General features: G+C 41.4%; 1 protein-coding gene across 1 annotated transcript in view; it reads right to left on the bottom strand.

Moving 5' to 3' along the window:
- The window catches only part of LOC136875676 (sodium-independent sulfate anion transporter), a 323,055-nt gene that overhangs the window by 231,568 nt on the left and 65,571 nt on the right, over positions 1–25,916 (bottom strand). The window lies entirely within an intron of this gene.

Below are 25,916 nucleotides of genomic sequence, written 5' to 3'. Positions count from 1 at the left end.
AAATGTCCACACCGAATATAGGGCTTAATTGAAACGATATATTGACTCACATTAGCGCTCGTAGTGGTAGAAAAAGGTAAACTGATAATCTGAACGACCGGATAACGATGATTAAGTAAAGGATTGTAATTTTTAGGAACAAATAAAGAAGTTATTCTCGTACTTTATTATATTTTATTTACCAGAAATTGGTAGCTTATATCCCTAGGATATTTTCAACAAAGTTATTTGCCTGAACGGCTAGAACTGTACAATTTTTTGCTACTTGTTTAATGTCGCACTAACACATTGTAGATTTTCGGCGACGGAAGTATGGACAAGGGCTAGGATTGAGAAGGAAGCGGTCATGGCCTTAAGAGGTACACTCCCAGCATTTTCCTGGGGTGAAATTGAGAAACTACGGAAAACCATCTTCAGGCCTGACGACGGTCGGATTCGAACCCACTATCTCCCGAATGCAAGCTCACTAACCGCACGGCCAACTCGCTGTTACACCAGGTTTCAACACTGCCTATCACATCATAATCATCTCTCATTTAACATTTTACTAGCTTAACATTACAATGATAATAAAGTGAAAAACGTAATTACCCTACAACAACAACAACAAGAAAATCGGCCACTAAAATCCATATGGTAAGTAAATAAATAATTGGATTTAATATAATAAATTATTATTATTATTATTATTATTATTATTATTATTATTATTATCATCTCTTAATGTGTAAGAGACTGGAAAAATTAACATTTCCAAAAACATTTCCAAAAGAAGAGTTTCAACCAGGGGCGTCGGGCTTTGAGTATTATACGGGGGAGGGTTGTGCTCAAACTCCAAACGAAAGGGAGGTAAGGCCCCAAAAAGGTCTAAATTTAATTAATTAATTAATTAATTAATTAATTTGCTTTTAGATGCTTTTTCAACAAAATCAAAGAGTATAAACAAAAGTCCACATACATTTTAAAGGAGTGTTTTAATCATGAAAAATTAAGAGATTTTACCCTTTAAATACGTGAAGTAAAAGGACGGAAGCTACAGAAATACAGAGTGTCTTTATAAAATCTTAAGGTAAAAACAAAATCTTCTAGTTTTCTCTTTGAATGATACCAAACAGAGTTTAAAAAGTAAATTTTCTCGTATTTGTCGCTTATTGTTAGTATTATGATAAAAGAGAAACTGAAAATCTAAAGCCTTTAGTACAACTTTAATATCTTTGCGGAATTTGTAATTCTCACTCTTAAAGGGAGTGATCCTACGAGAAGTCGATCGATTGATGAAAGTGTTGGCCACATTTTCGAGGTTTAATTTATTCTTGATTATGGACATGCATTATTGCATCATCATTCAATTTTCCTTGAGTCGTGGTACTTCGCAGGTAAGTTTTCAATCTTTTTATGGCGCAAAAAGAACGTTATGATGTACATGTAGAAACGGGGATAGTTGAAGCGATCTTTAGCAATTAAATAACCTCTGGAATCAATTAACCTTGATGAGGTTTTGGACGAATCAGATCTAATTAATAAAATATCCATATATGTACCTCACTTGTGATTTATAATAAAATAAACAAAAATTTCTTAGTGGGCTCCCCAGCCCCGCCGTTGGTAATGCAAGGGACAAAAATACCTTGGTATTGCTAGGATTTAGGACTACGACGAAAAATGTTCTCCCTTTTCTTTCATTTTTCTGTCATTACCTCTTTTTTTTATCTTCCTTCTCCCTGTTTGTTGGCGGTGAGGGGGAGGGGGTTTGCTGAACACCCCTAAAAAATTGATTGGAGTGGGGAGAGGGGTGCTCGAGCACCGTAGCACTCCCGGAGTCGGCTTCAATATTGAAATATGGTTGTTTCAGAACAGCACGTGGACGGTGGGAGTTATACCGTCGTTGCGCCTGCGAAATCCACTATGTGATAATATTTTGAGTGAAATACTGACCCGCAGCACATATACAATAGAAGTATTGTTGGGAGATCAGAAGAATGCACATGACCGGTGAGGCACGGGGCGAAGGGGTTTTCACCAGCAGAGCCAGTGACGCAATTGTTACCATAGCAACTCCGCTACTAGTCAGGCGACTTTATATTAATTTCTACTGGCAGCTCTTCGCTCTTGTCAGTTGTAATCCGCCAAACTGTAAAGTGTGAGTCAATGTTTTTGTGTATCAGATAAGAGCAGATAAGAGCCGATTTGTCTGGGCAGAACAGGAAGTTCGTGCTTGCAGGCCACATTCCTCATTCTTTTCATCTCTACACAGTACGTGTCAACTACAAGTCAAATGAAGAATATTGGATATAATTCTAGCGCGAAGATATGCGAACAATATTCTAGTAAAATATTGTGAAAGGAGAGGGCCACGAAGGGCGTGGAAATAAAATATGTCCTAGGCCTCGTATGCTCTAATAAGGTCGGTTTCGGAAAAGAAGTTGACCAAGCGAGGTCGGATAGGATAATGTGAGGAGCCTGGCACGAAAGTAAGTGGAAGCAATCTCAGGACTCAGATAAGAGCCCAGTTGTCACCAACCATGCTCCAAAGATAGGAACCAATGGGGCCCCTTTTAGTCACCTCTTACGACAAGCAGATGATTCCGTGGATATTATTCTACCGCCCCCATCGACAGGGGAAATGGAAACACACTTGAGGCGACAAGGCGACTTGGAAGAATTCCAAAAAGTCCGAAATAACCAATTCGGAGCGTCAAAGGTCTTATCGAGAGGGTCTGAGGATCGTGAGGCGAGTTCCGCTCTACTAAAGTCTTGAAGCTGCCCAAATATCTTTCAATTTAAGAAGTAATATCAACAGTAAAATTTCAAATCCTTGCTCACTAGATACTTTATCTGTGGGGGCTTCCTACCTGGAAGGCTTACGTTCGAACCCCAATCGATCCGACGTTTGAGATTTCAGTCTCAAAAAATCATGAGAAATCAGGCAATTATCCAGGTACGGCAAAATCACCAACTTGGCTGGGAATCGAACTCTGTGCCCTCTGAACCGAAGACCGCTGCTAAGAATTAATGTAGCTCTGAACCAATGAGCCGTAAAATACATTTTTTGACTTATCCTGGGTATTTCTAGGGTTTCAGGAGCCTTCCCGAGTTTTTTTTTTTTTTTTTTTTTTTTTTTTTTTTTTTTTTTTTGCAAGTTGTTTTACGTCGCACCCACACAGATATGTCTTATGGCGACAACCTTCCTGGTTTTGATCGGGAATATAGTTTCGGAGATCTTACCTGACACCATGTGATTTTTCAGGTGAAAAATCCAATTTAGGATCCACCTGGAATTGAACCTACGCCATCCATGTGAAAATTCAATAGTTCATACATGCAGGTGAAAACCACGTAAACCAACAGTTTATTCGTGGGTACGTTTCATGTTTTCACTGTCGCATATGTTTGTGTGCTTCAAGGTTCTACTTGAATGTGCCTAAAGGTGCCGTTTTAATTAAATTCATTTAATTGGTTACGTAATTTTAATGCGCACAAACATATTCACTCTAGGCTGCCTTCTTATCACAGCGCCAGCTGATCACAGCAGAATTATTGAAACACATTCTCTTTTGCGCCGGCCCCGTGGTATAGGGGTAGCGTGCCTGCCTCTTACCCGGAGGCCCCGGGTTCGATTCCCGGCCAGGTCAGGGATTTTTACCTGGACCTGAGGGCTGGTTCGAGGTCCACTCAGCCTACGTGATTAGAATTGAGGAGCTATCTGACGGTGAGATAGCGGTCCCGGTCTGGAAAGTCAAGAATAACTGCCGGGAGGATTTGTCGTGCTGACCACACGACACCTTGTAATCTGCAGACCTTCGGGCTGAGCAGCGGTCGCTTGGTAGGCCAAGGCCCTTCAAGGGCTGTAGTGCCATGGGGTTTGGTTTGTTTTGTGTTTTTTGAATTCTCTTTTGCGTTTGAGTGTTTAACTGTGTACTGGACATAAGGGTCCACACTCCACATTTACTGTCGCCCATTCCATTGTACTCACTGCACAATTAATCAATCAATCAATCAATCAATCACCACTAATATGCAATTAGGGCTGTCATCCGGGTGGCAAATTTCTTTTCAATTGTTTACCTCACCTAGTTTTTGCATAAATCATTTGAAAGAAGTTATAAATTTCTCGCTTAGGTGCGGCCAGTATCCAGTATTCCGGAGATCGTGGGTTCGAACCCCACTGTCGGCAGCCCTGAAGATGGTTTTCCGTGGTTTTCCATTTTCACACCAGGCAAATGCTGGGGCTGTACCTTCATTACGGCCACGGACGCTTCCTTCCCATTCCTAGGCCTTTCCTGTCCCATCGTCGCCATAAGACCTATCTGTATCGGTAGTGCGTAAAGCAAATAAATTTCTCGAACATCTCCCTAGGTAAATTATTTCAATCCCTAGTTCCTCTTTCTATAAACCGATATTTGCCGCAATTTGTCCGACTGAATTCAAAATTTATCTTCATCTTTTTTACTCTTACAAACCAACAGTTATTCGTCTACTGAAGTCATGTCACGCCATCTCTTCGCTGGCAGTTCGGAAAATACTTCTTTGTAGAGCTATTCGAATCCTTAACCCAAAGTCTTCCCAATCCAACGTTTGGAACATTTTCATAACACTACCCTCTTTATTTTTGCAAATCACCCAGAGCAAATTATGTTGTTTTCCTTTCGATCGCCTCCAGTTCTCGTATCAAATAAACCTGCCAAGGGTCCCAAACACTCCAACCATAGACTACTCTAATTCAGGTCTTACCAGCGAGGTATACGCCCTTTTGTTTACATCCTTATTGAAACCCCTAAATACCATGACAACTATACGAAGAGATCTGTAACCTTTATTTACAATTCCACGTATGTGATTAACCCAATGAAGATCTTTCCTTATAGTAACACATAGGTACTTAATGATCACCAAGAGATACTTTCACTTCAATACTGTAACTAAAAGAGAGAGGACATTGATGATGATGGTGATGATGATGATGGATGATTGTTGTTAAAAGGGGCCTAACATCTGGGTCTCTGGCCCCTAATGGCACGAAATGTAAGAACAATTAAAAATCCATAAACCTCCACTGACCAGAATTCAAAACGTGAAGACGAAGTATGAATGGATGGATATGAAGTTAAAACAACCAGTGAATGCGACCCGCAATTCCCCATATTCCCAGAAACTATCGTGGAGAGGACTTTTCCTCTTGTTGAAATTTAGTCTGATTTTTCACCCCGTATACTATCATACTATTGTCTGCTATTCAACTCACAACATTGGTGAGGTATTTTTGCAGTCTCTCACAATTCCGTAACTTACTTGTTACTCCATACAGTATAAAATCACCCGAGAAAAGCTTTATCTCCGATTCCCGTTCATTACCCATGTACATTTTCACGTGTTTTTAGATCATTTTCCAAGTGCAGATGTGTTATAAACTTTAAATTCGGTAAACTTACAGCGTTTTGCTTGTAACCGACAGATGCCCTTCCTGACGCCAGTCCTATTCACAAAGAGAAGTGTACTGAGACGAAAATAACTACCCAGTCCCCGAGCCAGAGATATATTTTTTGCTAGGGGCTTTACGTCGCACCGACACAGATAGGTCTTATGGCGACGATGGGATAGGAAAGGCCTAGGAGTTGGAAGCGGCCGTGGCCTTAAGGTACAGCCCCAGCATTTGCCTGGTGTGAAAATGGGAAACCACGGAAAACCATCTTCAGGGCTGCCGATAGTGGGATTCGAACCTACTATCTCCCGGATGCAAGCTCACAGTCGCGCGCCTCTACGCGCACGGCCAACTCGCCCGGCCCAGAGATATTAACCATATGCAGTTTAAATCCTTGGTCCGGCCGCAAATCGAACCCAGAGCCCTCTGAATTGAAGGCAAGTATATTGACCATTCAGCAAAGGACACGCCCGATATTATTAGACATAATAGCTGATAATATTTAACGAGCAGACACTGTCACGAATGAAGCTGTACCATAAGAGTGAAATTACAAGTGTTTCCTGTATCAGCAGAAAGGACAACCACTGAAGGTTGTGCAGTTGCACTTAGGTCTACATGCACACGTTATAAAACTTTGCACAAAACATACGGCAACTTTTAAGGTGGTGATTATTGTTTTAAGAGGAAGTACAACTAGGCAACCATCCTCTATATAACACTAATCAGAGGGAAAAATGGAAGGGATCCGACACTTCCAAAAATGAAGATATCGGCGAAAGGAAGACAAGGGCCATGAAGGGCGTGAAAATGAAAGACTCCCTAGCCCTCGCAAACCTAATAGCATCGGGGTCGGAAAAGAACAAGAGTTGACCAAGAGAGACCGGATAGGATAGATTAAAGTGAGGAGCCTGGCACAAGTAAGTGGAAGCAATGCCAGGTCTCAGCTGAGGGCCCCGTGGCCGCCAACCCACGCTCCAAAGTTCAGAGTCCCTGAGGCCCCTTTTAGTCGCCTCTTACGATAGGCAGGGGATACCGTGGGTGTTATTCTACCGCCCCCGCCCACAGGGGGACGGCAACTTTTAATGTTGAAAACATCTCTTAGCCGACAAATTAGGAGTCTCCATACTACGAAAAACTTAAAATTAAGCCATTTCCTCAATTGTGCCGAAATTTGAAGCGCTAAAGGGCCCAGAAAGGTTGCAAATTGTGAGTCATGGATAGTTCTAATAAACAGAACTGAAATGTCGTGCGGCTTTTAGTGCCGGGAGTGTCCAAGGACATGTTCGGCTCGCCAGGTGCAGGTCTTTTGATTTGACACCCGTAGGCGACCTGCGCGTCGTGATGAGGATGAAATGATAACATACACCCAGCCCCCGTGCCAGCGAAATAAACCAATGATGGTCAAATTTCCCGACCCTGCCGGGAATCGAACCCGGGGCCTCTGTGACCGAAGGCCAGCACTCTAACCATTTAAACATGGAGCCGGACTATTAAACGAAAAAAAAAATTAGGAAAACGCGTCCGGCATAAATGCAGTTCCGGAAAAACAGCCTAAAATTGCTTGTTTCTTTACTAGATTTATTTTTGATTGAAATCCTACCCAAATTAACTTATTTACATAATTATTTCTGTAATGTGTTCCTTGATTTAATATCCTCAGTTTTTTTTTCGATTGTTTTAACAATGTCAACACCGGGCGTAGTTATAAGCGCTTAAGTGAAACTCTGCATTGACTCACATTATCGCTCGTAGCGGTAGGAAACTTCTAATCTAATCGATTGGATAACGATGATTGAGATAATGATTGTAATTTTTAGGAATAAATAAAGAATATCTTCTTATGTTTTATCATATTTTATTTACCTGAAATTCGTAGCTCATCTTCCTAGGATGTTTTCTTGCTTGGCTGAACGGCTAGATCTGTATATTTTGGCATACGCGCTCGGCAGTTCCCAACACCCAAACTATTCCCGCACAGACAGGCAACGTGTTTGATGCTACAGGTGTTCGGGACATACACTTGACCAAGAAAAGGTTTGTCATCACTCACTCCGTCATTTTACTTGCCACATAGCCGCCTGAGTGTTTTACATTGAGTTATCATGGAGGAAGTATTCGGTCGAGCTGACAGGTGTAAACTAGCTTTTAACTGGAGTGAATGCCATGTACTCGTTAATCCAGGCGTTAAAGGTCCTCCTAGAACACGTCAGACTACATCAGTCCATGCCTTAACTCACGTCCATGACATCACGCAGAAATTATCGTGTATGAGCCACACTAATTTGGGGAAATCGCAGAGAAGCATTATGGACTACAACCTTCTGTAACCAAGGAAGAGGCTATTGTCTAGGAACATGTTAGATACCATTCATTTTGTTCACTCCTGTTTCGATGTATTAGTAGTAACGCGTCCGATTCATAATCTTGTCTCCGATCCAGGATGTATGGTTTAATTCTGAATGATTGTAAAATATCTTCGATTGCACCCCATTGTTATGGTTGTTAACAGGTTAAAGACCTCATTGGTGGACTCAGTATTACCTGACAAAATTAAATAAATTCTGTCATACGGACTGTCACGTAAAATTCCGCTGCGGTTGCTGGATAGCAAATCCGTTGAAATTGCATTAGGAGAACAGATGTTAATTCTTTCTCTAATAGCCAGGCTGAGTGGCTCAGACGGTTAAGGTGTTAGCTTTCTGAGCCCAAGTTGGCAGGTTCGATCCTGGCTCAGCCCGGTTGTATTTGAACGTGCTCAAATACGTCAGCCCTGCGTCGGTAGATTTACTGGCACGTAAAAGAACTCCTGCGCGTCAAAATTCCGGCGCTGAAGCGTCTCCGAAAACAGTAAATGTAGTTTGTGGGACATGAAAATTCTCTAAATTTTCTGTTCAGTTCTCTATTTATTTATTTATTTATTTATTTATTTATTTATTTATTTATTTATTTATTTATTTATTTATTTATTAAGGAAAAAACACCCTGACAGTTTCTTCTGTGCGACAGTTTCCGGACATAAACACCTTTGAGTATTACGGTGTACGATTCATAGTAGGAATACTAAATGCATATATGTAACATTCGTTTTTAATATTCTCAAGTAGAAAAACATACCTCAAGTGTACGGGTAAGATGTAATTAAGGTATACGAAATTAAATTAAATGGCGTATGGCTTTTAGTGTCGGGCGTGTCCGAGGAAATGTTCGGCTCGCCAGAAGCAGGTCTTTTTATTTGGCGCCCATGGGTGACCTGCGTATCGTGAGGAGGATGGAATGATGAAGACGACACATACACCTAGCCCTCGTGCCGGCGGAATTAACCAATGATTGTTAAAATTCCCGAACCTGTCGGTAAAAGAACCGGGGATCCCTGTGACCAAAGGCCAGCACTCTAACCATTTAGCCATGGAGCCGGTTCTGAAGGTATATATTTTAGTCTTCATCTAACGAAAGCCTTATACAATATTATAATGTTTCCATTATAAAATCTCAAGGAATTTCTGGTAAATGCCATACATCTGTCGACTTTGCTGACAGTATCTTCTATACACGTTCTAAAAAAATTCTTCCGTTAGGGCCCACTAGGGAACACGCTCCAATTTCAATTCTTCATCCTTTGTTGTTCCTTTTCTTCCAATATTCCTTCATTGTTTCACTATGTTTCTTTTTTCGTTCTTCAGACCACTTTGTGCCGGTTTTCTTTGCCTCCCTCCCTTGGAATCCTTCCATCTTTAGAACTTTCTTCCTGAAAATTTCTCTTTCCATTACTTATTATCTGATGTTTCTTTCCAAGTCTTTTTTGATCTCTTGAATCCAGTTGGTTGTTGAATTTTTCTTCCAAAGATATGTGAAGATCTTTTTGGTTAGTCTATTGTCGTCCATTCTGTAAATATGTCCAAAAAAATAGTCTCCTCTTCCGTACTGTTATAGATATGTTATCAATGTTCTGATAAATTTTTTTATTACTTCTTAATTTCCAAATTTCTGTAGTTTTAGAGGGCCTAAAAATTGTATTATTATTATTATTATCTCTATTATTTTCTAAAGTTAAATAGAATTCCTCGACTTATCGTATGACTTTTAGTGCCGGAAGTGCCCGAAGACATGTTCGGCTCGCTTGGTGTAGGTCTTTCTATATGACGCCCATTGGCGATCTACGCATCTGGATGAGGGGGATGATGAGGTAAGAAGAGGGTGAAACCCGGTGTCAGCACATAGTCTATTCCTGTCGAATAGCTGTAAGGGATCTGTCCAAAACTTTAGGTTCCCATCCGACGGACGATTCATCATCAACAGCGTTATATGCCCTCACTCCATACGATCATTGTGGAGTGGTTTGGAACTGAATCAGAAGCTTTTTGCACGCAGTCTAGTGATTAGGAATTGTAAACCACCACTTCCCCTACCCTACTGGTCAACATTCTAATGGTTAATTTTTTCAACCAACGGGACTCGAACCGGTTAATTACGGTGACAGACCACAAAGACTTAAGGGGCCCATTCACAGTCGAGCGGGTTGGCGAGCCGGTTCGTGACCTTGGTCGCACTGACCGGCTCGAAGGTGTATGGGGGGTTGTTGAGGGTTGGGCTCGAGGTTGGGTCCGTGTTGGCGGTTCGACTGCTAAACCAGCGAACCCGACCGGTTCGCCAACCCGTCAGTGTGTGTATGGCCACTACCTGACCGGCTCACTGTGGTTTCGTCTGTAGCTTAATTTGGTTTCTGTGTGAGTTAATTAGGCCTACCTCAAATAACTGACTTGAGAATAATAAGCAGTTCCGGGAAGAATTTATTGAAATGTACCGGGCGAGTCCTGGAGCTTTCCCATCCTTGCGTCACGCAATACCTTCCATGTGTTAGTGCGACATTCGAACACTAATAATAATAACAACAACAACAATAATAATAGTAATAATAGTAATTTGAAGAAGAATCCATGGTCTCCCGATACTCTCGTACAAATAATATTAGCCTATAGACCATTGTGCTATGACGTATATGACTCTCGCGCCTCTACACTTAACTTGTTAATACTGTAAGTATGTATCATACATTACTACAGTAGTGGAATTTTCTGTATTTCATAGTTAGTAGTGAAATAACATTTCCCAAACTAATCACTTTCAAAATAATATTTTGTTTTATAAAAACGATCTTATAATACATCACAATCAAAATTGTGTAGGCCCACTTACGTGCAAATATTCCGACTGCAACGTATCGAAGATTGCCCAACACGTCTCAGGAATTATTTTTCCAAGTAGCTGAGGAGATATTACACTAAATTTCAGGTCTTCATAACTTTTCCCTGTCGCTAGAAATCGCAATGTTACAATTAACCTCTCTTCAGCACAGATGGTATCTCTCATGTGTGTCTCCTGTTTCTCTATGTTTGGCCGAATCAACTCCAACAATTGTTCGCAAAAACTGTCGCTATCCGTACGCATAAAGTTCTTATAATCTGCAGGTTCTTGTACGCAGAGAGTTCTTAATAGGCTAACGTGTGAAAATCCTAGTTTATCTCTCAACCATTCCTTCATTCACACACATTTCTTCTTCTTTACTTCATCATTGCACAAATTCTGCAACAGCTACAGCCACTTTGGAATGTTTTCGTTGGGCCATAACAAAAACTTTTTTGCTAGTGGTTTTACGTCGCACCGACACAGATAGGTCTTATGGCGACGATGGGATAGGAAAGGCCTAGGAGTTGGAAGGAAGCGGCCGTGGCCTTAATTAAGGTACAGTCCCAGCATTTGCCTCATGTGAAAATGGAAAACCAAGGGAAAACCATCTTCAGGGCTGCCGACAGTGGGATTCGAACCCACTTTCTCTATAACAAAAACTAGGCAATGCACATAGACCTACTATTTGCAATACAGACTGGCGGACTGGTCCGCCAACGGGTTCGCCAGTGTATGGTCACCGTCGAGCCAGTCGGGTTCGGGGTGTGGATTTTATACATGGACGGGCTCGCCAACCGGCTCGACTGTGAATGGGCCCCTTTAAGGCCTTGACGATCATGGCCACGAAGCGGGCTTCACGACTATTTTGAATCATCATACCGACATCAATTGCCAATCTTCGGCGTTTTCTTGTAAAATATATATTATTCCAAACAACCTTTCTTCTACCGCTTTCCCTATATTTCGGTGCGACCGCACATGCAGACTTGGCGCTATTCTACGGCCAAATGGCCATTCCTGATGCCAACCCTCTGGCGAAGGATGCATTCACTATGCGTGTTCCTGTGGTGATGGAGAGTGTGGGATGTCTATGAAGGTGTGTTGGGGCAAACAAACACTAATCACTGTATAACACTAATCAGAGGAGGGAGGGGATGGAAGGGATCCGACACTTCGAAAAATGAAGATATCGGCCAAAGGAAGACAAGGCCCACGAAGGGCGTGAAAGTTAAAGACTCCCTAGCCCTCGCTAACACATGCCTTCTGATCATATGATACCAAAGTACAACTTTGAAAAAGCGTTTGAGACCCAGATAATAAAAAAAAGACTGGGATATCAGCAAATGGAATACTGAAAAAGAAGATATATTGTGGTGGACTAATGTCTCAAAGAATGTGGATGGCACAGGAGCAGGGATCGACGGGGGAAGACCTGAGAGATCAATCCAGATGAGCCTGGGCAGACACACTACAGTATTTCAAGCTGAAATGATAGCTATCACAACGTGTATTGAAGAAAATCTGAAAATGAACTATAGGAATAATAACATTTTCATTTTTACGGACATCGAAGCGGCCATTAAGGCACTAGAGGCAGTCCGGATAATATCCGGAATTGTCTGGTATTGCCGTTCACTTTTTCTGAAGCTCTCAAAGTACAACACTGTCGAAATAATATAGGTATCAGGGCATGCAGGTATAGAAGGAAACGAAAAGGCAGATAAGCTGGCCAGAAAGGGGCAGAAACACATTCTGTAGGCCCAGAACCTGTAGGCAGGATTTGCTATGGACAAGCCCGACACTACAAAAAATAAATAAATGGGAAACTGGAAAAATACTCTAGGATGCAGGCTTGCAAAGGAACTGATAAAAGTACCAAGAAATGAAGCGTACTAAAAAATTGTTGAAACTCAGCAGAGAAAATATAAGATGGGTAGTAGGACTGTTGACAGGACACTGCCATCTGAAAAAACACCTACATAGAATTGGAGTCCGAATGTGAGGCGCTGGGTAGAATCAGACGCTCTATTCTAGGACTAACAGCTGAAGGGAGAGAAAAAATCCAAGAAGACCCAATAAGAACAACTTGCAGCTTTGTGAAGAGAGCAGGTTGGAATGAAGGAAAAACATGGTCGCAAAAGATCATAGAGGTCGACGCTAATTAGGAACTAATATTTAGAGGCCCAATGAAGAAAAGAAGTAGCAGCCCTCGCAAAGCTAATAGCGTCGGGGTCGGAAAGAACAAGAGTTGACTAAGGGAGGTCGGATAGGATAGATGAAAGTGAGAAGCCTGGCACAAGTAAGTGGAAGCAATGCCAGGACTCGGCTAAGGGGCCCGTGGTCACCAACCCACGCTCCAAAGTTCAGCGCCCCTGGGGCCCCTTCTAGTCGCCTCTTAGGACAGGCAGTGGTTACTGTGGGTGTTATTCTACCGCCCCCACCCACAGGGGCGAAGTAAAGTCATGTACTATGTATATACAGGAAGGGAAAAATAAAAATGGCCCGGAAAATACAACCTGTAACAAAGTTCGGTGAATGGAGTCACAGCGGTCGATCCGGCAACACACAACGATGCACCTGCGTAGCAGCCGGTATTGACCACCTGCTCCCAACGTTGTTCAGTTGAGCATCGTGTGCGTGCCGTGTAAGACCTGTTTGACACAGTGCGTGTTTAGTGCGTTGGTTCTGCACTACAAACAGGAACATGAAAGACCAAAAGATCAATGTACAGTTTTGTTTTAAGCTTGGCAAGACACCGAAAGAAACGCATGCGTTGCTGGTACGTGTTTTTGAAGATCAAGCACTGTCCTTGAAGTGTGTGTACGGCTAGTTCGCACGTTTTCGAGGAGGCCGGGAAAGTGTTTCTGAGAACTCCCTGAGCGGAAGACCGGTGACCGCCGTCAGTGACGAAAACATTGGGAAGGTGAGGACATTAATCACGAAGGATTGGAGATTAACTGTGCGCATGATAGCGGATGAACGACAGATTACCCATGAATCCGTGCGACAAATCGTTACCCAGAAGTTAGGGAAGAGGAAAACGTGTTCTCGTCTTGTGCCACATCACTTGACTGACGATCAGGAGCAGGCACGTTTAGAGGCTTCACAGGATTTTGTCGAAACGGCGGATGTAACACCAAATTTCTAGAACTGTATTGTTACTGAGGATAAAACCTCGTGTCTCAGGTACGACCCTGAAAGGAAATGGTAAACCATTGAATGGCGTTCTCCGGGATCCCCTCGTTGGAAGAAAGGTCAGAGCCGAAAAGTCACGCATCGAACTTGGTTTGAAAGGAAAGAGATTTGACGATATTTCTGACATCCAACGAAACGTGGCGGGGCGTTTGAACACCATCCCAAAGGAAGCCTTCTTGCCAAGTTTCCAGGACATGTATCGCCGAACTCAGCAGTGCATAGTTATGCAAGGTGACTACTTCGAAGGACAGTAAGGTCACTGTCGTGCATTGTTTATCTAATGAACATCACAGATGATGCTGGAAATGACCACCGTCGACGTCGTTGCAGCACTGTGCTCGATTGATCAAACTGTGGGACACGCGTAGCGGCTCTGCCTGAGGGATAGCAGCAGTAGCGTGTTCAGTGTCCTGCTGTAGCTCTTCCAGTGTGTGTGTGTGTTATTGGAGTACACCTGACCCTTCAATTTGCCCCACAGTTACAAATAGCAGGGGGAAAGATCAGGCAGTCAATGTGGCCGGTTGATTGCACTGCCTATGCTGATTGTCCTCTCCTCACTGAACACCTCATGCACTCGTGGCAAGGTTGTCAGGGCGGTGTGTGCTGTTGCTTCGCCTTGCTCAAAATATCCATACAGTCGTTCATCTTCTGTTAGTTGATCCCCATGTGGATTACACAGTGTCTGGACGTACCGGTTAGCATTAACAGTTTGGTGAAAGAATCGTGTTATGATGCGGACAACAGTCATTGCGCACCACACACCAATCTTGAGATTATGCAACGGCTTTTCGACGTACTGATGGATATTTTCTGATGCATAACGGTGCGTTTTCTGTGAGTTCACATACCCTGGCAGGCGGAACCAGGCCTCATATAAAGATACGAAAAATCGAAGATCCAAATGTCCTGACTCCACTTCACACAAAAACCACTGACAGAACTCAACATGCGAAGATTCATCTGGACGCTTTAACGCATGCGCAACATTAAATTTATAAGGGATACTGAAACAGGTCCTTTTTGATGTTTCAACGCGATGATCACTTAATTCCCACTTGCGCAGATAAAAGGCGTTGAGATTTCGTCCGACTTCTCTCCAGGCTTTTCTTCACTCGAGCAATGTTTTCTGGTGTTCGAAATTTTTTCGGATAGTTACAGTTTTCATTCGCTAGAGAGCCCGTTTCGCGCTATGTCGCCAAAACACTTCCAGTCTTAAAATCTTGCGCAAACAATTTCGTAGAGGTTTTCCACGAATCGTGCATCGCATAACACTCGCAGACACGCGTTAGAAAACCGCTTTAATGAGTTAATATTGCTGCTATGTTTGTTTTCTGTTCACTGTCAGATCCTGTAAGACTTTTGAAAACCCACAGAGCCAGTGTTTATGAAGATGTAATAAGGCAGGTGGAGAGTGAGTGTCTGCCATTATAATTAAAACTGCGCAACTCGATTGTGACTGGCAGTAGGCATAGGGACCTGTCATTAAAATGGCAGTTCACCAATTCGGTCTTCAAATGAGAAACGACATTTGGAGAAATCCCCGCCGTGTTTAACAATGTCTTATTCATAACGTGTAAATTCCGCAGTGCCATCGCCTAGTGTATATAAAAACAGTTTAAAATGTATACAGACATCATCTGCAGTGTGGAGGCTTGACGTTAACACAGCGTACTGACAAAGGGAAATCGGAGAGCAGAAATAAGCTAAGGGTGGAACTGTGCAATTTCTTAAACCACAGAGTGGTGAAGAAAGAAAGTTTGTTCATTTATAGGCCTACATGTTTCTGTTTAATTATTATTATTATTATTATTATTATTATTATTATTATTATTATTATTTTACACACTTCAATATTACTATAATTTCTAAAGTATTTAATATAGATACCTTTGTTTCAAAGTGAAGAATGTTGAGATGCTGATCCAAATTGAAGAAATTATTGATTATTATACGGTGTTTGACGAGTTGCAAACTCTGTGGGCATGTATGTATGTATGTATGTATGTATGTATGTATGTATGTATGTATGTTTGTTTGTTTGTTGGGTATTCAGCCCAAAGGCTGGTTGGATCCTCAAAAGGTTCACCATTAGTTGTCATAGATGGCCTAGGTGTCACTGAAGAGGCGTACTAGGGAAATGAGGAGTGAGGTAGTTTCCCGTTGCTTTCCTCATTGAACCAGAAGTTGCTATTGCACATCAGTCTGCCAAACCCACTGAAATGCGTGTACCAACCGACCCTATGAGCGACATTTTCACACCATTCATAGCAGGGACTGGCCGCATAAGGAGTGGCATTACTAGCGTCACTCATACTTCAGCCACCTTCATATTGTCAAAGCCAAGTATAAGACAGACAGGTCAATGAAAGTAACAATTTTATTCTAGCCCATACCAGAAGACACAGCACACTGTAAACACTACATCTTGCCAGCAAAGGCCTATTATTATTATTATTATTATTATTATTATTATTATTATTATTATTATTATTGATGAAAATGAAAATCCACAGCCTGTTTCCAGTCATTCAACCGGGTCAGGAGTGGAATGAATGAAGCTCCCATCTAGCGGCGAGGTTAGGATTTGTGCCGGCTGCCGAAGCCTGTCGCACACCTCTGTGGCAATGATCGATGAATGCCAGATGAAATGAAATGATATTGAAATATTAGAGTGTTGCTGGAATGAAATATGACAGGGAAAACCGGAATACCCGAAGAAAAACCTGTCCCGCCTCCACTTTGTCCAGCACAAATCTCAGATGGAGTGACCGGGATTGGAACCACGGAACCCAGCGGCGAGAGGCCGACGCGCTGCCACCTGACAATTTCAGTGCTACATCCCGTATTGTCCCTTCTTCCTCCAATACTCCATCTGCTCATTATGTCTCCTTTTCTTCTTCTCGGACTATTTTAAGCCTGTTTGTTTTCTTTCCCTCCTGACCTTCGAATCCTTTCATTTTTAACGCTTTCTTTCTAAAAGTCTCTGTCTGTTGCTTCTTTTTCTATTATTTCTTCCCAAATCTTTTTCGACTTCATGAATTCAGGTTGTTGTTGACTTCTTGTTCTAAAGATGTTTTAAGATCTGTTTGATTAACCTGTTGTCATCCATTCTGTATAAATGACCAAAAAGTATCAATCGCCTCTTCCGCATTGTACCTGTTAGCCTTTCTATGTTCCGATATATTTCATCATTACTTCTTGATTTCTAGAGTTCTGTAGTTCTTAGCGGACTGAGTATTTTCCGTGTGATTCATCTCTCCAGTACTTCCAATTTATTCAGCTTGTAATTCAGTACTCTCGCTTATAGGCATTCCGGTTTAACTACTGTGATGTAGTGTTGTATTTTGAGGTTTTTAGATAAACAATTTTTGGTTACGTCGCGCATTCCTATCTACGAAATATCACCGTAAAATTTGTCACAAATGGAACATAATTGATTTTACTGAAATGAAGTGAAAAATCTGCGATATTTCGTAGATAGGAATGCGCGACGTAACCCATTTTTTTGTAGATTTAGATTATTTTTAATATTATTATCGGTATGTAATGTAATGATATCCACTTTGAACAGTGTTCGACAACAATGACCATATTCCCCACATCACAACATAGTATCTCGAAAGAACTGACAGCGCACGTCAGTGATGTCGCCAACCCGTTGGCAGCACGCGACATCTCCCACGTTCTCTCTCAAGGAGACAATTACGAGAAGTACTTCTCTCACAGCCGAATTATCCGCCTGACCTTCACATCAGGGCCGCACATTTTAACCTTCAATCGCGTATCCATGTCATCCTTCACGATCATCTCTTATTCCCCTTGATTTGCGAGGACCAAGCAAGTACGCCCATTTAATTTATATTCATTTGCTAAACATATGTTAGACTGTAATATCTCACTGTCTGATAGCATCTCAATTGTTGAGGCTGAGTGGACCTCGAACCAACACTCAGATCCAGGAAGATGTGTGGACCAAGTTGGGGTGTACTCGGGTGAGAAGTCATCAAATTATCAGATACCCTCAGGAAATGTATTTATTTATTTATTTATTTATTTATTTATTTATTTATTTATTTATTTATTTATTTATTTATTTATTTATTTATTTATTTATTTATTTATTTATTTATTGTCACTTGGTCCGAATTAACCCGGATAGTGTGACAAAAATATTTGACCATTTGGATAAAAATCCAAAAACACAAATACGCTGGTTCGTCGAAATGAAAAAGGATTTATCAGAAATGCGAATTACAAAAGCAGACATTCTATACAAGTATATATTTCGCTATAGAAATACGAGGGTCGAGTCATAAGTCATGTCAAGTATCTTTTTCTCGCGAACAGGAGACAACACGGAAAATGTAAGGTATGCTTATGGAAATATAGGGCATGTACTTATGCACAGTGCCTGAAGACAAATTCTGACTTCAGGAGATTCTCGTAGGAGAGTGACAGAACATAGGCCATTGGTAAACATTTTTTTATTATGGTATAGACAGCAAATACACAAGACTACGTACAAAGGACATGTCTCCACTGTTACAGACCTTCGAAATAATCACCCGAGATTTCCACTGCGCGATCATTATCCGTACATCTTTGTCCACAGACATTGGACGGCCTGGGCCAGGCAAATCGGCAGTTGATACTCTACCCCGTTTGAACGTCTCTCCACCCACCTCGCCACTGTTCTGTGGGGCATGGCATACACACCTAATGCTTCCCGCAGCTCTGCATGGCATTGGCGTGCATTTCTGCCGCGGAGAACTGGTATTTTATTATACGATCGTTGCTCCTGCTTGTTGACTTCCATTCTGTGACGCTCTCACTCACACACTGAACTTGGGGGTATGCTTAGACCCACACTGTTGTTTACATACACCATCTAGTCGCATGATACGCGGGAGACCTAAGATTCACCGCCATCTAGCACCACGTGTGACGTCACGCAAAGCCGAACATAGCCGACTCCGCTCCGACCCGAAACAGTTCACTGTAGCACCTGACAGGAGCCAGCGGCTGCGCGCGCACTGGGACTGGCATTAGTGTATAAGTAATCATTTAAGAAAATACTGAAATATACACTTTCACTGTATTACGCATGATGACATCCCCAGTAGTCATTATCAAAAGTAACTTGAAGTATATTTTAAAATTCGAAGTTCTTTTTTCTTTTCAGAAATATAAATACAAAGTACAGAATAAATTTTATATTAAATATCACTTTCATAGGGGGAGGGGGGTTAAGGTGGGGCTGAAGGATAGTGTTCAACTCATTTTTGCATGTACATTTGTTTAGTTATTAGGTGTTTTACATTAAGGCTGAAGATGGCCAGGCCAGGCCGAAACTAGTCCCTAATTAATGTAATTTAGAATATTACATATTATAGTATTGAAAGGTGGACCATTACTACATTAATTTAATAATTACAAATATCACTTTGTCAGAAACGTAATGTTGAACTTCGGCGGGATAGAAATATATCATAATTTTATTCAGAACTGTTCTGTTAGTTTTGTGCCTTCAGTCAGAATCCTTGGAAAACTCTAAATAAAGAATATTTATTCACTGTTACAAAAAGAATATTTCATGACTGCAAACAATATGTGTAATTCAATGTAACTTTATTATTGATGTAAAACGAAGATTCGTTTAGATACCAGTATTCAATAAAATATAAAATTGTACAATAAACTACACAGTTATTATTCGTGAAGAGATAGTTATCTCCCTAGAAATAATGTCTTTAGTTAATCTCCGTTTCAACCCAAACCTCGTAATTATCTCTGTTTCTGTTTATATCTCCATAACAGTGAGAAGGTGGTGGTGATTATTAAAAACCAAACCCCAAACCCCATGGCACTACACCCCTTGAAGGGCTTTGGCCTACCAAGCTACCGCTGCTCAGCCCGAAGGCCTGCAGATTACGAGGTGTCGTGTGGTCAACACGACGAATCCTCTCGACAGGTATTCTTGGCTTTCGAGACCGGGGCCGCTATCTCACCGTCAATTCTAATCACGTAGGCTGAGTGGACCTCGAACCAGTCCCCAGGTCCAGGTAAAAATCCCTGACCTGGCCGGGAATCGAACCCGGGGCCTCTGGGTAAGAGGCAGGGATGATTCCCCTACACCACGCGACCGGGGTGGTGATTAATGCTTTAAGAAAAAATACAACTGGGCAACCATCAACGCTTAACAAACTGATCACAGAAAGAAGTCCGACACTTCAACAAATGAAGGAATCGGCTAAAGAAAGACAAGGCTCACAAAGGGCGTGAAAATGAAAGACTCCGTAGCATTCGCAGATGTAATACCGCCGGGGTCGGAAATGAACAAAAGTTGATCAAGAGAGGTTGGACAGGACTAATGGAAGTGTGGAGTCTGGCACAACTAAGTGGAAGCAATGACAGGACACAGCTAAGGGCCTCGTGGTCGCCAATCCACGCTCCCAAGCTGAAAGACCCAGGGACCCCTTTTAGCCGCCTCTTACGACAAGCAGGGGTTACCGTGGATATTATATTCTACAGACCCCGCAAACTCAGAAGGCTCCATGAAAGGCGTTATATATTACCAACAATAAGCAAAATTATACGTTTTCACTTTTATCCCCGAAGAATAGCGAAATATGGAGGCAAGTTTAATGATGGTGCAGACCCTTTCGATGCATTTCGTGGGATAAACGGGAAGTCCTATCACATAACGGATGGCACAATCTCCGTTCAATTTGAAGTGATCTTCAACCTTGGTCTTATAACTTTTTGTCGTATCTGTATTCCTTATACGTTAGATTCGTCTCCATTTTTCGATTTTAAGGAAATTTAGACTCTTTACATGCACAATTAATACTTTCAATCACTTACAGGAAAGATAGAATCAAACTCTACACGAACATTGGCCCAACCAGTACCCATATGTGAGCCAAATGCTATGTCACATAATTATCCGAAAAGTAATGCAATGTAAGATAATCTTACACAAATTTCACCCTAATCAACGTATCTAACTCAATCTTGCCCGTGAATAGATGAGATGCGAGAAAATATCAGAGGACCAGCCATTTAGGCCACTAAATAATGCGTCTTATGGTACAGTCCTTTGTCGATATGACATACCGTTTAGCAGCAGTTAATCTGTAAATGAAGGTCTGCAATATTGTTTGTAAACATGCATATACTTTCGTATGTCGATCTGTATATATTCACTGATGTCGATTTGTAGCGATCGAGAAAGAGTGTGTCTGCTATTGTGATCAGTTCTCCCCACACAGACTTTGACTGGCGGTAGGAATGGGGTCCTTCTCCAACTCCTGTGTAACCGGCATTAGTAAGGAGGGCCTACCATTGTAATGAATAATTCACTTCTCGATTTGACTTGCAGAAGGAAGGAAAGCATGCAATTTTGTTCAAAACTCCCCTATCCGATTGTGTTAGGCTGTAGGCCAGGGTGCCTGCCATTATAAACAAATATACCCATCTAAAATGTGACTATCAGTAGGCACAGTGACCTGTTATTTAATGGAAACTCACCAACTCTGTGTGTAGCAGTAAGCTGGCTGGCAGAGTGAAAAAGAGCCTGTGATTATAATGATAACTGCACAACTCAATATTGACTGGTGGTAGGGAAGTTGTCTGCCATCATAATAAAATCTCAACTGTAACCTGTCTGGAAGTAGGAAAGGGGCTTGCCATTGTAACGAAAACACCCCAAATCGATTGTGACCGCGCAGTATGCAATGGGGCCTGCAATTATAATGTAAATTTCCCAACTCGATTGATAATGGCAGTAGGCAAGTGAGCCTGTCGTTATCATCACAACTCCCCAACCCACACTTCACACTAAACAACGTATGGGAACCTCCCCATGCTATTTCTCGGATAACGCTAAGAGACATGCAATTTTAAAACAATCTTATTTACTGCATGTACAGTATTTACTTTGATATCCGTATACAATGTACAATACCGTAGCGAAGCACGGGTACATTTGCTGGTAATAATAATAATAATAATAATAATAATAATAATAATAATAATAATAATAATAATAATAATTTGCTTTACGTCCCACCAACTACTTTTATGGTTTTCGGAGACGCCGAGGTGCCGGAATTTAGTCCCGCTGGAGTTCTTTTACGTGTCAGTAAGTCTATCGACACGAGACTGACGTTTTTGAGCACCTTCAAATACCACCGGACTGAGCCACGATCGAACCTGCCAAGATGGGGTCAGAAGCCTAGCGCCTCAGCCTCTGAGCCATTCAGCCCGGCACCTTTTCTTATATTGACCCCTAGTTACTTACAGTGACCCCAAGACGCCATCAGGTACTTTAACACCATTAACACAGTAATTCAAAACGAGAGAACTTTCCCCTCTTGGGGAAACATAAAAACTAACTTTTCACCCCGTTTATGATCATTTGCTGTCTATCTCACAAGTTTGTTGAGGTGTTTTGCAGTCGCTCACAACCATGTAACATATTAATTACTCTGTACAGTATATCATCCTCATGAATTATTCCAGTTCTTTACTTATATCATTTATACATACCTAGAATGAGAAAATGAAGGTACAGTAATAGTGCCTTGCTGAACGCCCCTCTTAATAATTACAGGATTAGAACGCTTCACATACTCTAATCCTCTGAGTTCTATTTTGTAGAAACTTAGTCACCCATTCAGTCATACTTTCTTCTAGTCCAATAGCCCTCACTTTCGTTAAATGTCTCAAGATCCCATGAAAAGCCTTGGATACGTCAATAGCGATACAGTCAAATTTGATCTCCTGAACCTGAAATATTTCCCACATCTTGCTGGAATCTAGCACGTTGGCTCACTGGAAAAGCCTTTCCAAACACAAACTATCTTCTATCAAACAAGTTGGCAATTTCGCCATTGTGTCGTACGATCCAAAAGAATGCTTTTCCAGAGCTTTTAAGAACATATAGGAAGCTGATTGGCCTATAATTATCCTCTATGTTTAGCACCCTTTCCTTTGTACACTGGGGCTACTATAGCAACCCTCCATTAATTCTGTATAGATAATTTACTTAAAGAGTAATGAAATGTGTACTTCAGATATAGTGAAAATGAAATGGCGAATAGCTTTTAGTGCCGGGAGTGTCCGAGGACATGTTCGGCTCGCCTGGTGCAGGTCTTTTGATTTGACACACGTAGGCAACCTGCGCAACCTGATGAGGATGAGACGATACATATACCCAAGCCCCGTGCCAGCGAAATTAACCAATGATTAAAATTTCCGACCCTGTCGGGAATCGAACCCGGAACCCCTGTGACCAAAGACCAGCACGCTAACCATTTAGTCATGGAGCCGGACTTCAGATATGGTACATCAGAACACGTTGCCTATAGTATATCCCCAGAAATACTATCAGGTTGAACTGCTTTTCTACTTTTCACCTTTTGTATCTGAAGATGATCGTCAACGTTGGTAAATTTCAGTATTTCGGTAGAATTAATCACCCTTTCTAACTGAACATGACCGCCATATCCAAATATCTTTACATACTGCTGACTAAATACTTTTCATTCGGGCAATAATAGGTTCAAATCCCACTGTGTCGGCAGCCCTAAAGACGTTTTCCTTGGTTTCTTATTTCACACCAAGCTCTTAGCCCTTTCATGTCCCATCGTCACCATAAGGCCTATCTGTATCGGTGCGACGTAAAGCAAATTTGTAAAAAAAGAAAAATCTGCTTTCTGTTAATCCTCACATATTCACTCCTCTTGTTCATTAAAGATACTTGGAATATCCTACAATTTTTCACTAAACTTCATACGACTGCCAACCTTAGCTGAATTTTTTGTTAAATTCAATTTACCAATAAGTTCCTTCAATCTCTTTTTACTCCCACGCACATTCATATCTGTTTCTTCCTAATCTGCATCTCCTCGATCTTTTTATTTTTCTGCTCCTTCCCATAGCACTTTTAAAGGTACATAGCTGTTTTCACACTCCTCAACAATTGTTTAAAATCCATCCCATAGGCTGTTTACGCTTTTATTTAACACCTTCCATTGATAATATTGTTTTTTAAATTTTCCCCATGCTTCCCCTAACCACATGGTACTGCATAATAGTTATCTTTTTACAACCTTCCTTTCGATACCATTTATTTTTAATCACGACAAAAGTAACTTCGTGATCACTGATAGAATCTAACACATCAGTTTCTCTATATTGTTCACCTGGCTTTATCAGCACCGCGTCTAGAATGTCCTAACTGGCTCCATAACTTCCTATTCAGCTGTCTTTTCCAGTTGAACATATGACAAATTAAGATCACATGAAACAATCATAATCCTTTGTGTTGTTTCCCGCATAATTGATTATCTTATCAAATAATTCTCCATCAGTGTCAGCATCACCCCTTCCAGACGTCTACACCCGAAAAATATCAAGTTACCTTATCTTTAGATATGAGTCTTAGAATTTCATTATTTCTCTCCTTAACGTTTTCATAGCTTACAAATCCTTCTGTCACCAGTGTGAATACTCCTACCGAATCGATCTTTACTCTGCGATAAAACTTTAGTTCCGGGGGAAAATGTTTGATTCTTCTTCATTTCTTATCGCTGTTCCATCTCCTCTTACAATGCCTATCAAGTAAATGTGAAATGATTGAGTTACTTAATTCTATTAATTTCCTGACAATACTTCTATAGTAGAATTTCCTGACAATACTTCTATAGTAGAAGTATTGTCAGGAAATTAATAGAATTAAGTAACTCAATCATTTCACATTTACTTGATAGGCATTGTAAGATGAGATGGAACAGCGATAAGAAATAGTATGCCTTTGCTGGCAGGACCTAGTGTTTACAGTCAATCAATCAATCAATACTGATCTGCATTTAAGGCAGTCGCCCAGGTGGCAGATTCCCTATCTGTTGCTTTCCTAGCCTTTTCCTAAATGATTTCAAAGAAATTGGAAATTTATTGAACATCTCCCGTGGTAAGTTATTCCAATCCCTAACTCCCCTTCCTATAAATGAATATTTGCCCCAGTTTGTCCTCTTGAATTCCAACTTTATCTTCATATTGTGATCTTTCCTACTTTTATAAACGCCATTCAAACTTATTCGTCTACTAATGTCATTCCACGCCATCTCTCCGCTGACAGCTCGGAACATACCACTTAACGAACAGCTCTTCTTTCTCTCAATTCTTCCAAACCCAAACATTGCAACATTTTTGTAACGCTACTCTTTTGTCGGAAATCACCCAGAACAAATCGAGCTGCTTTTCTTTGGATGTTTTTCCAGTTCTTGAATCAGGTAATCCTGGTGAAGGTCGCATACACTGGAACCATACTCTAGTTGGGGTCTTACCAGAGACTTTCATGCCTTCTCCTTTACATCCTTACGACAACCCCTAAACACCCTCATAACCATGTGCAGAGATCTGTACCCTTTATTTACAATCCCATTTATGTGATTACCCCAATGAAGATCTTTCCTTATATTAATACCTAGATACTTACAATGATCCCCAAAAGGAACTTTCACCCCATCAACGCAGTAATTAAAACTGAGAAGACTTTTCCTATTTGTGAAACTCACAACCTGACTTAACCCCGTTTATCAACATACCATTGCCTGCTGTCCATCTCACAACATTTTCGAGGTCACGTTGCAGTTGCTCACAATCTTGTAACTTATTTATCACTCTATAGAGAATAACATCATCCGCAAAAAGCCTTACCAGTGCACTATGTCTTCTGGTATGGGCTAGAGCAATTTTGTTACTTTCATTGATCTGTCTCAGTCTTATCCTTGGCTTTGACAATATGAAAGTGACTGAGGTATGAGCGATGCTAGTAATGCCATTCCTTGCGCAGCCAGTCCCTGCAATGAATGGTGTGAAAACGTTGCTCATAGGGTCGGTTGATGCATGCATTTCAGTGGGCTTGGCAGACTGATATGTAATAGCAACTTCTGGCTCGGTGAGGAAAGCAACGGGAAACTACCTCACTCCTTATTTCCCTAGTACGCCTCTTCAGTGGTGCCTAGGCCATCTATGACAGCTGATGGCAGAGCTGTTGGGGATCCAACCAGCCTTAGGGCTGAAGACAGAACATACATACACTTCTATA

Source organism: Anabrus simplex, chromosome 6, assembly GCF_040414725.1.
Source record: "Anabrus simplex isolate iqAnaSimp1 chromosome 6, ASM4041472v1, whole genome shotgun sequence".
NCBI lineage: Eukaryota > Metazoa > Arthropoda > Insecta > Orthoptera > Tettigoniidae > Anabrus > Anabrus simplex.
The sequence above is the reverse complement of the archived record's forward strand: the minus strand, read 5'-3'. Positions and strand labels throughout refer to the sequence as shown.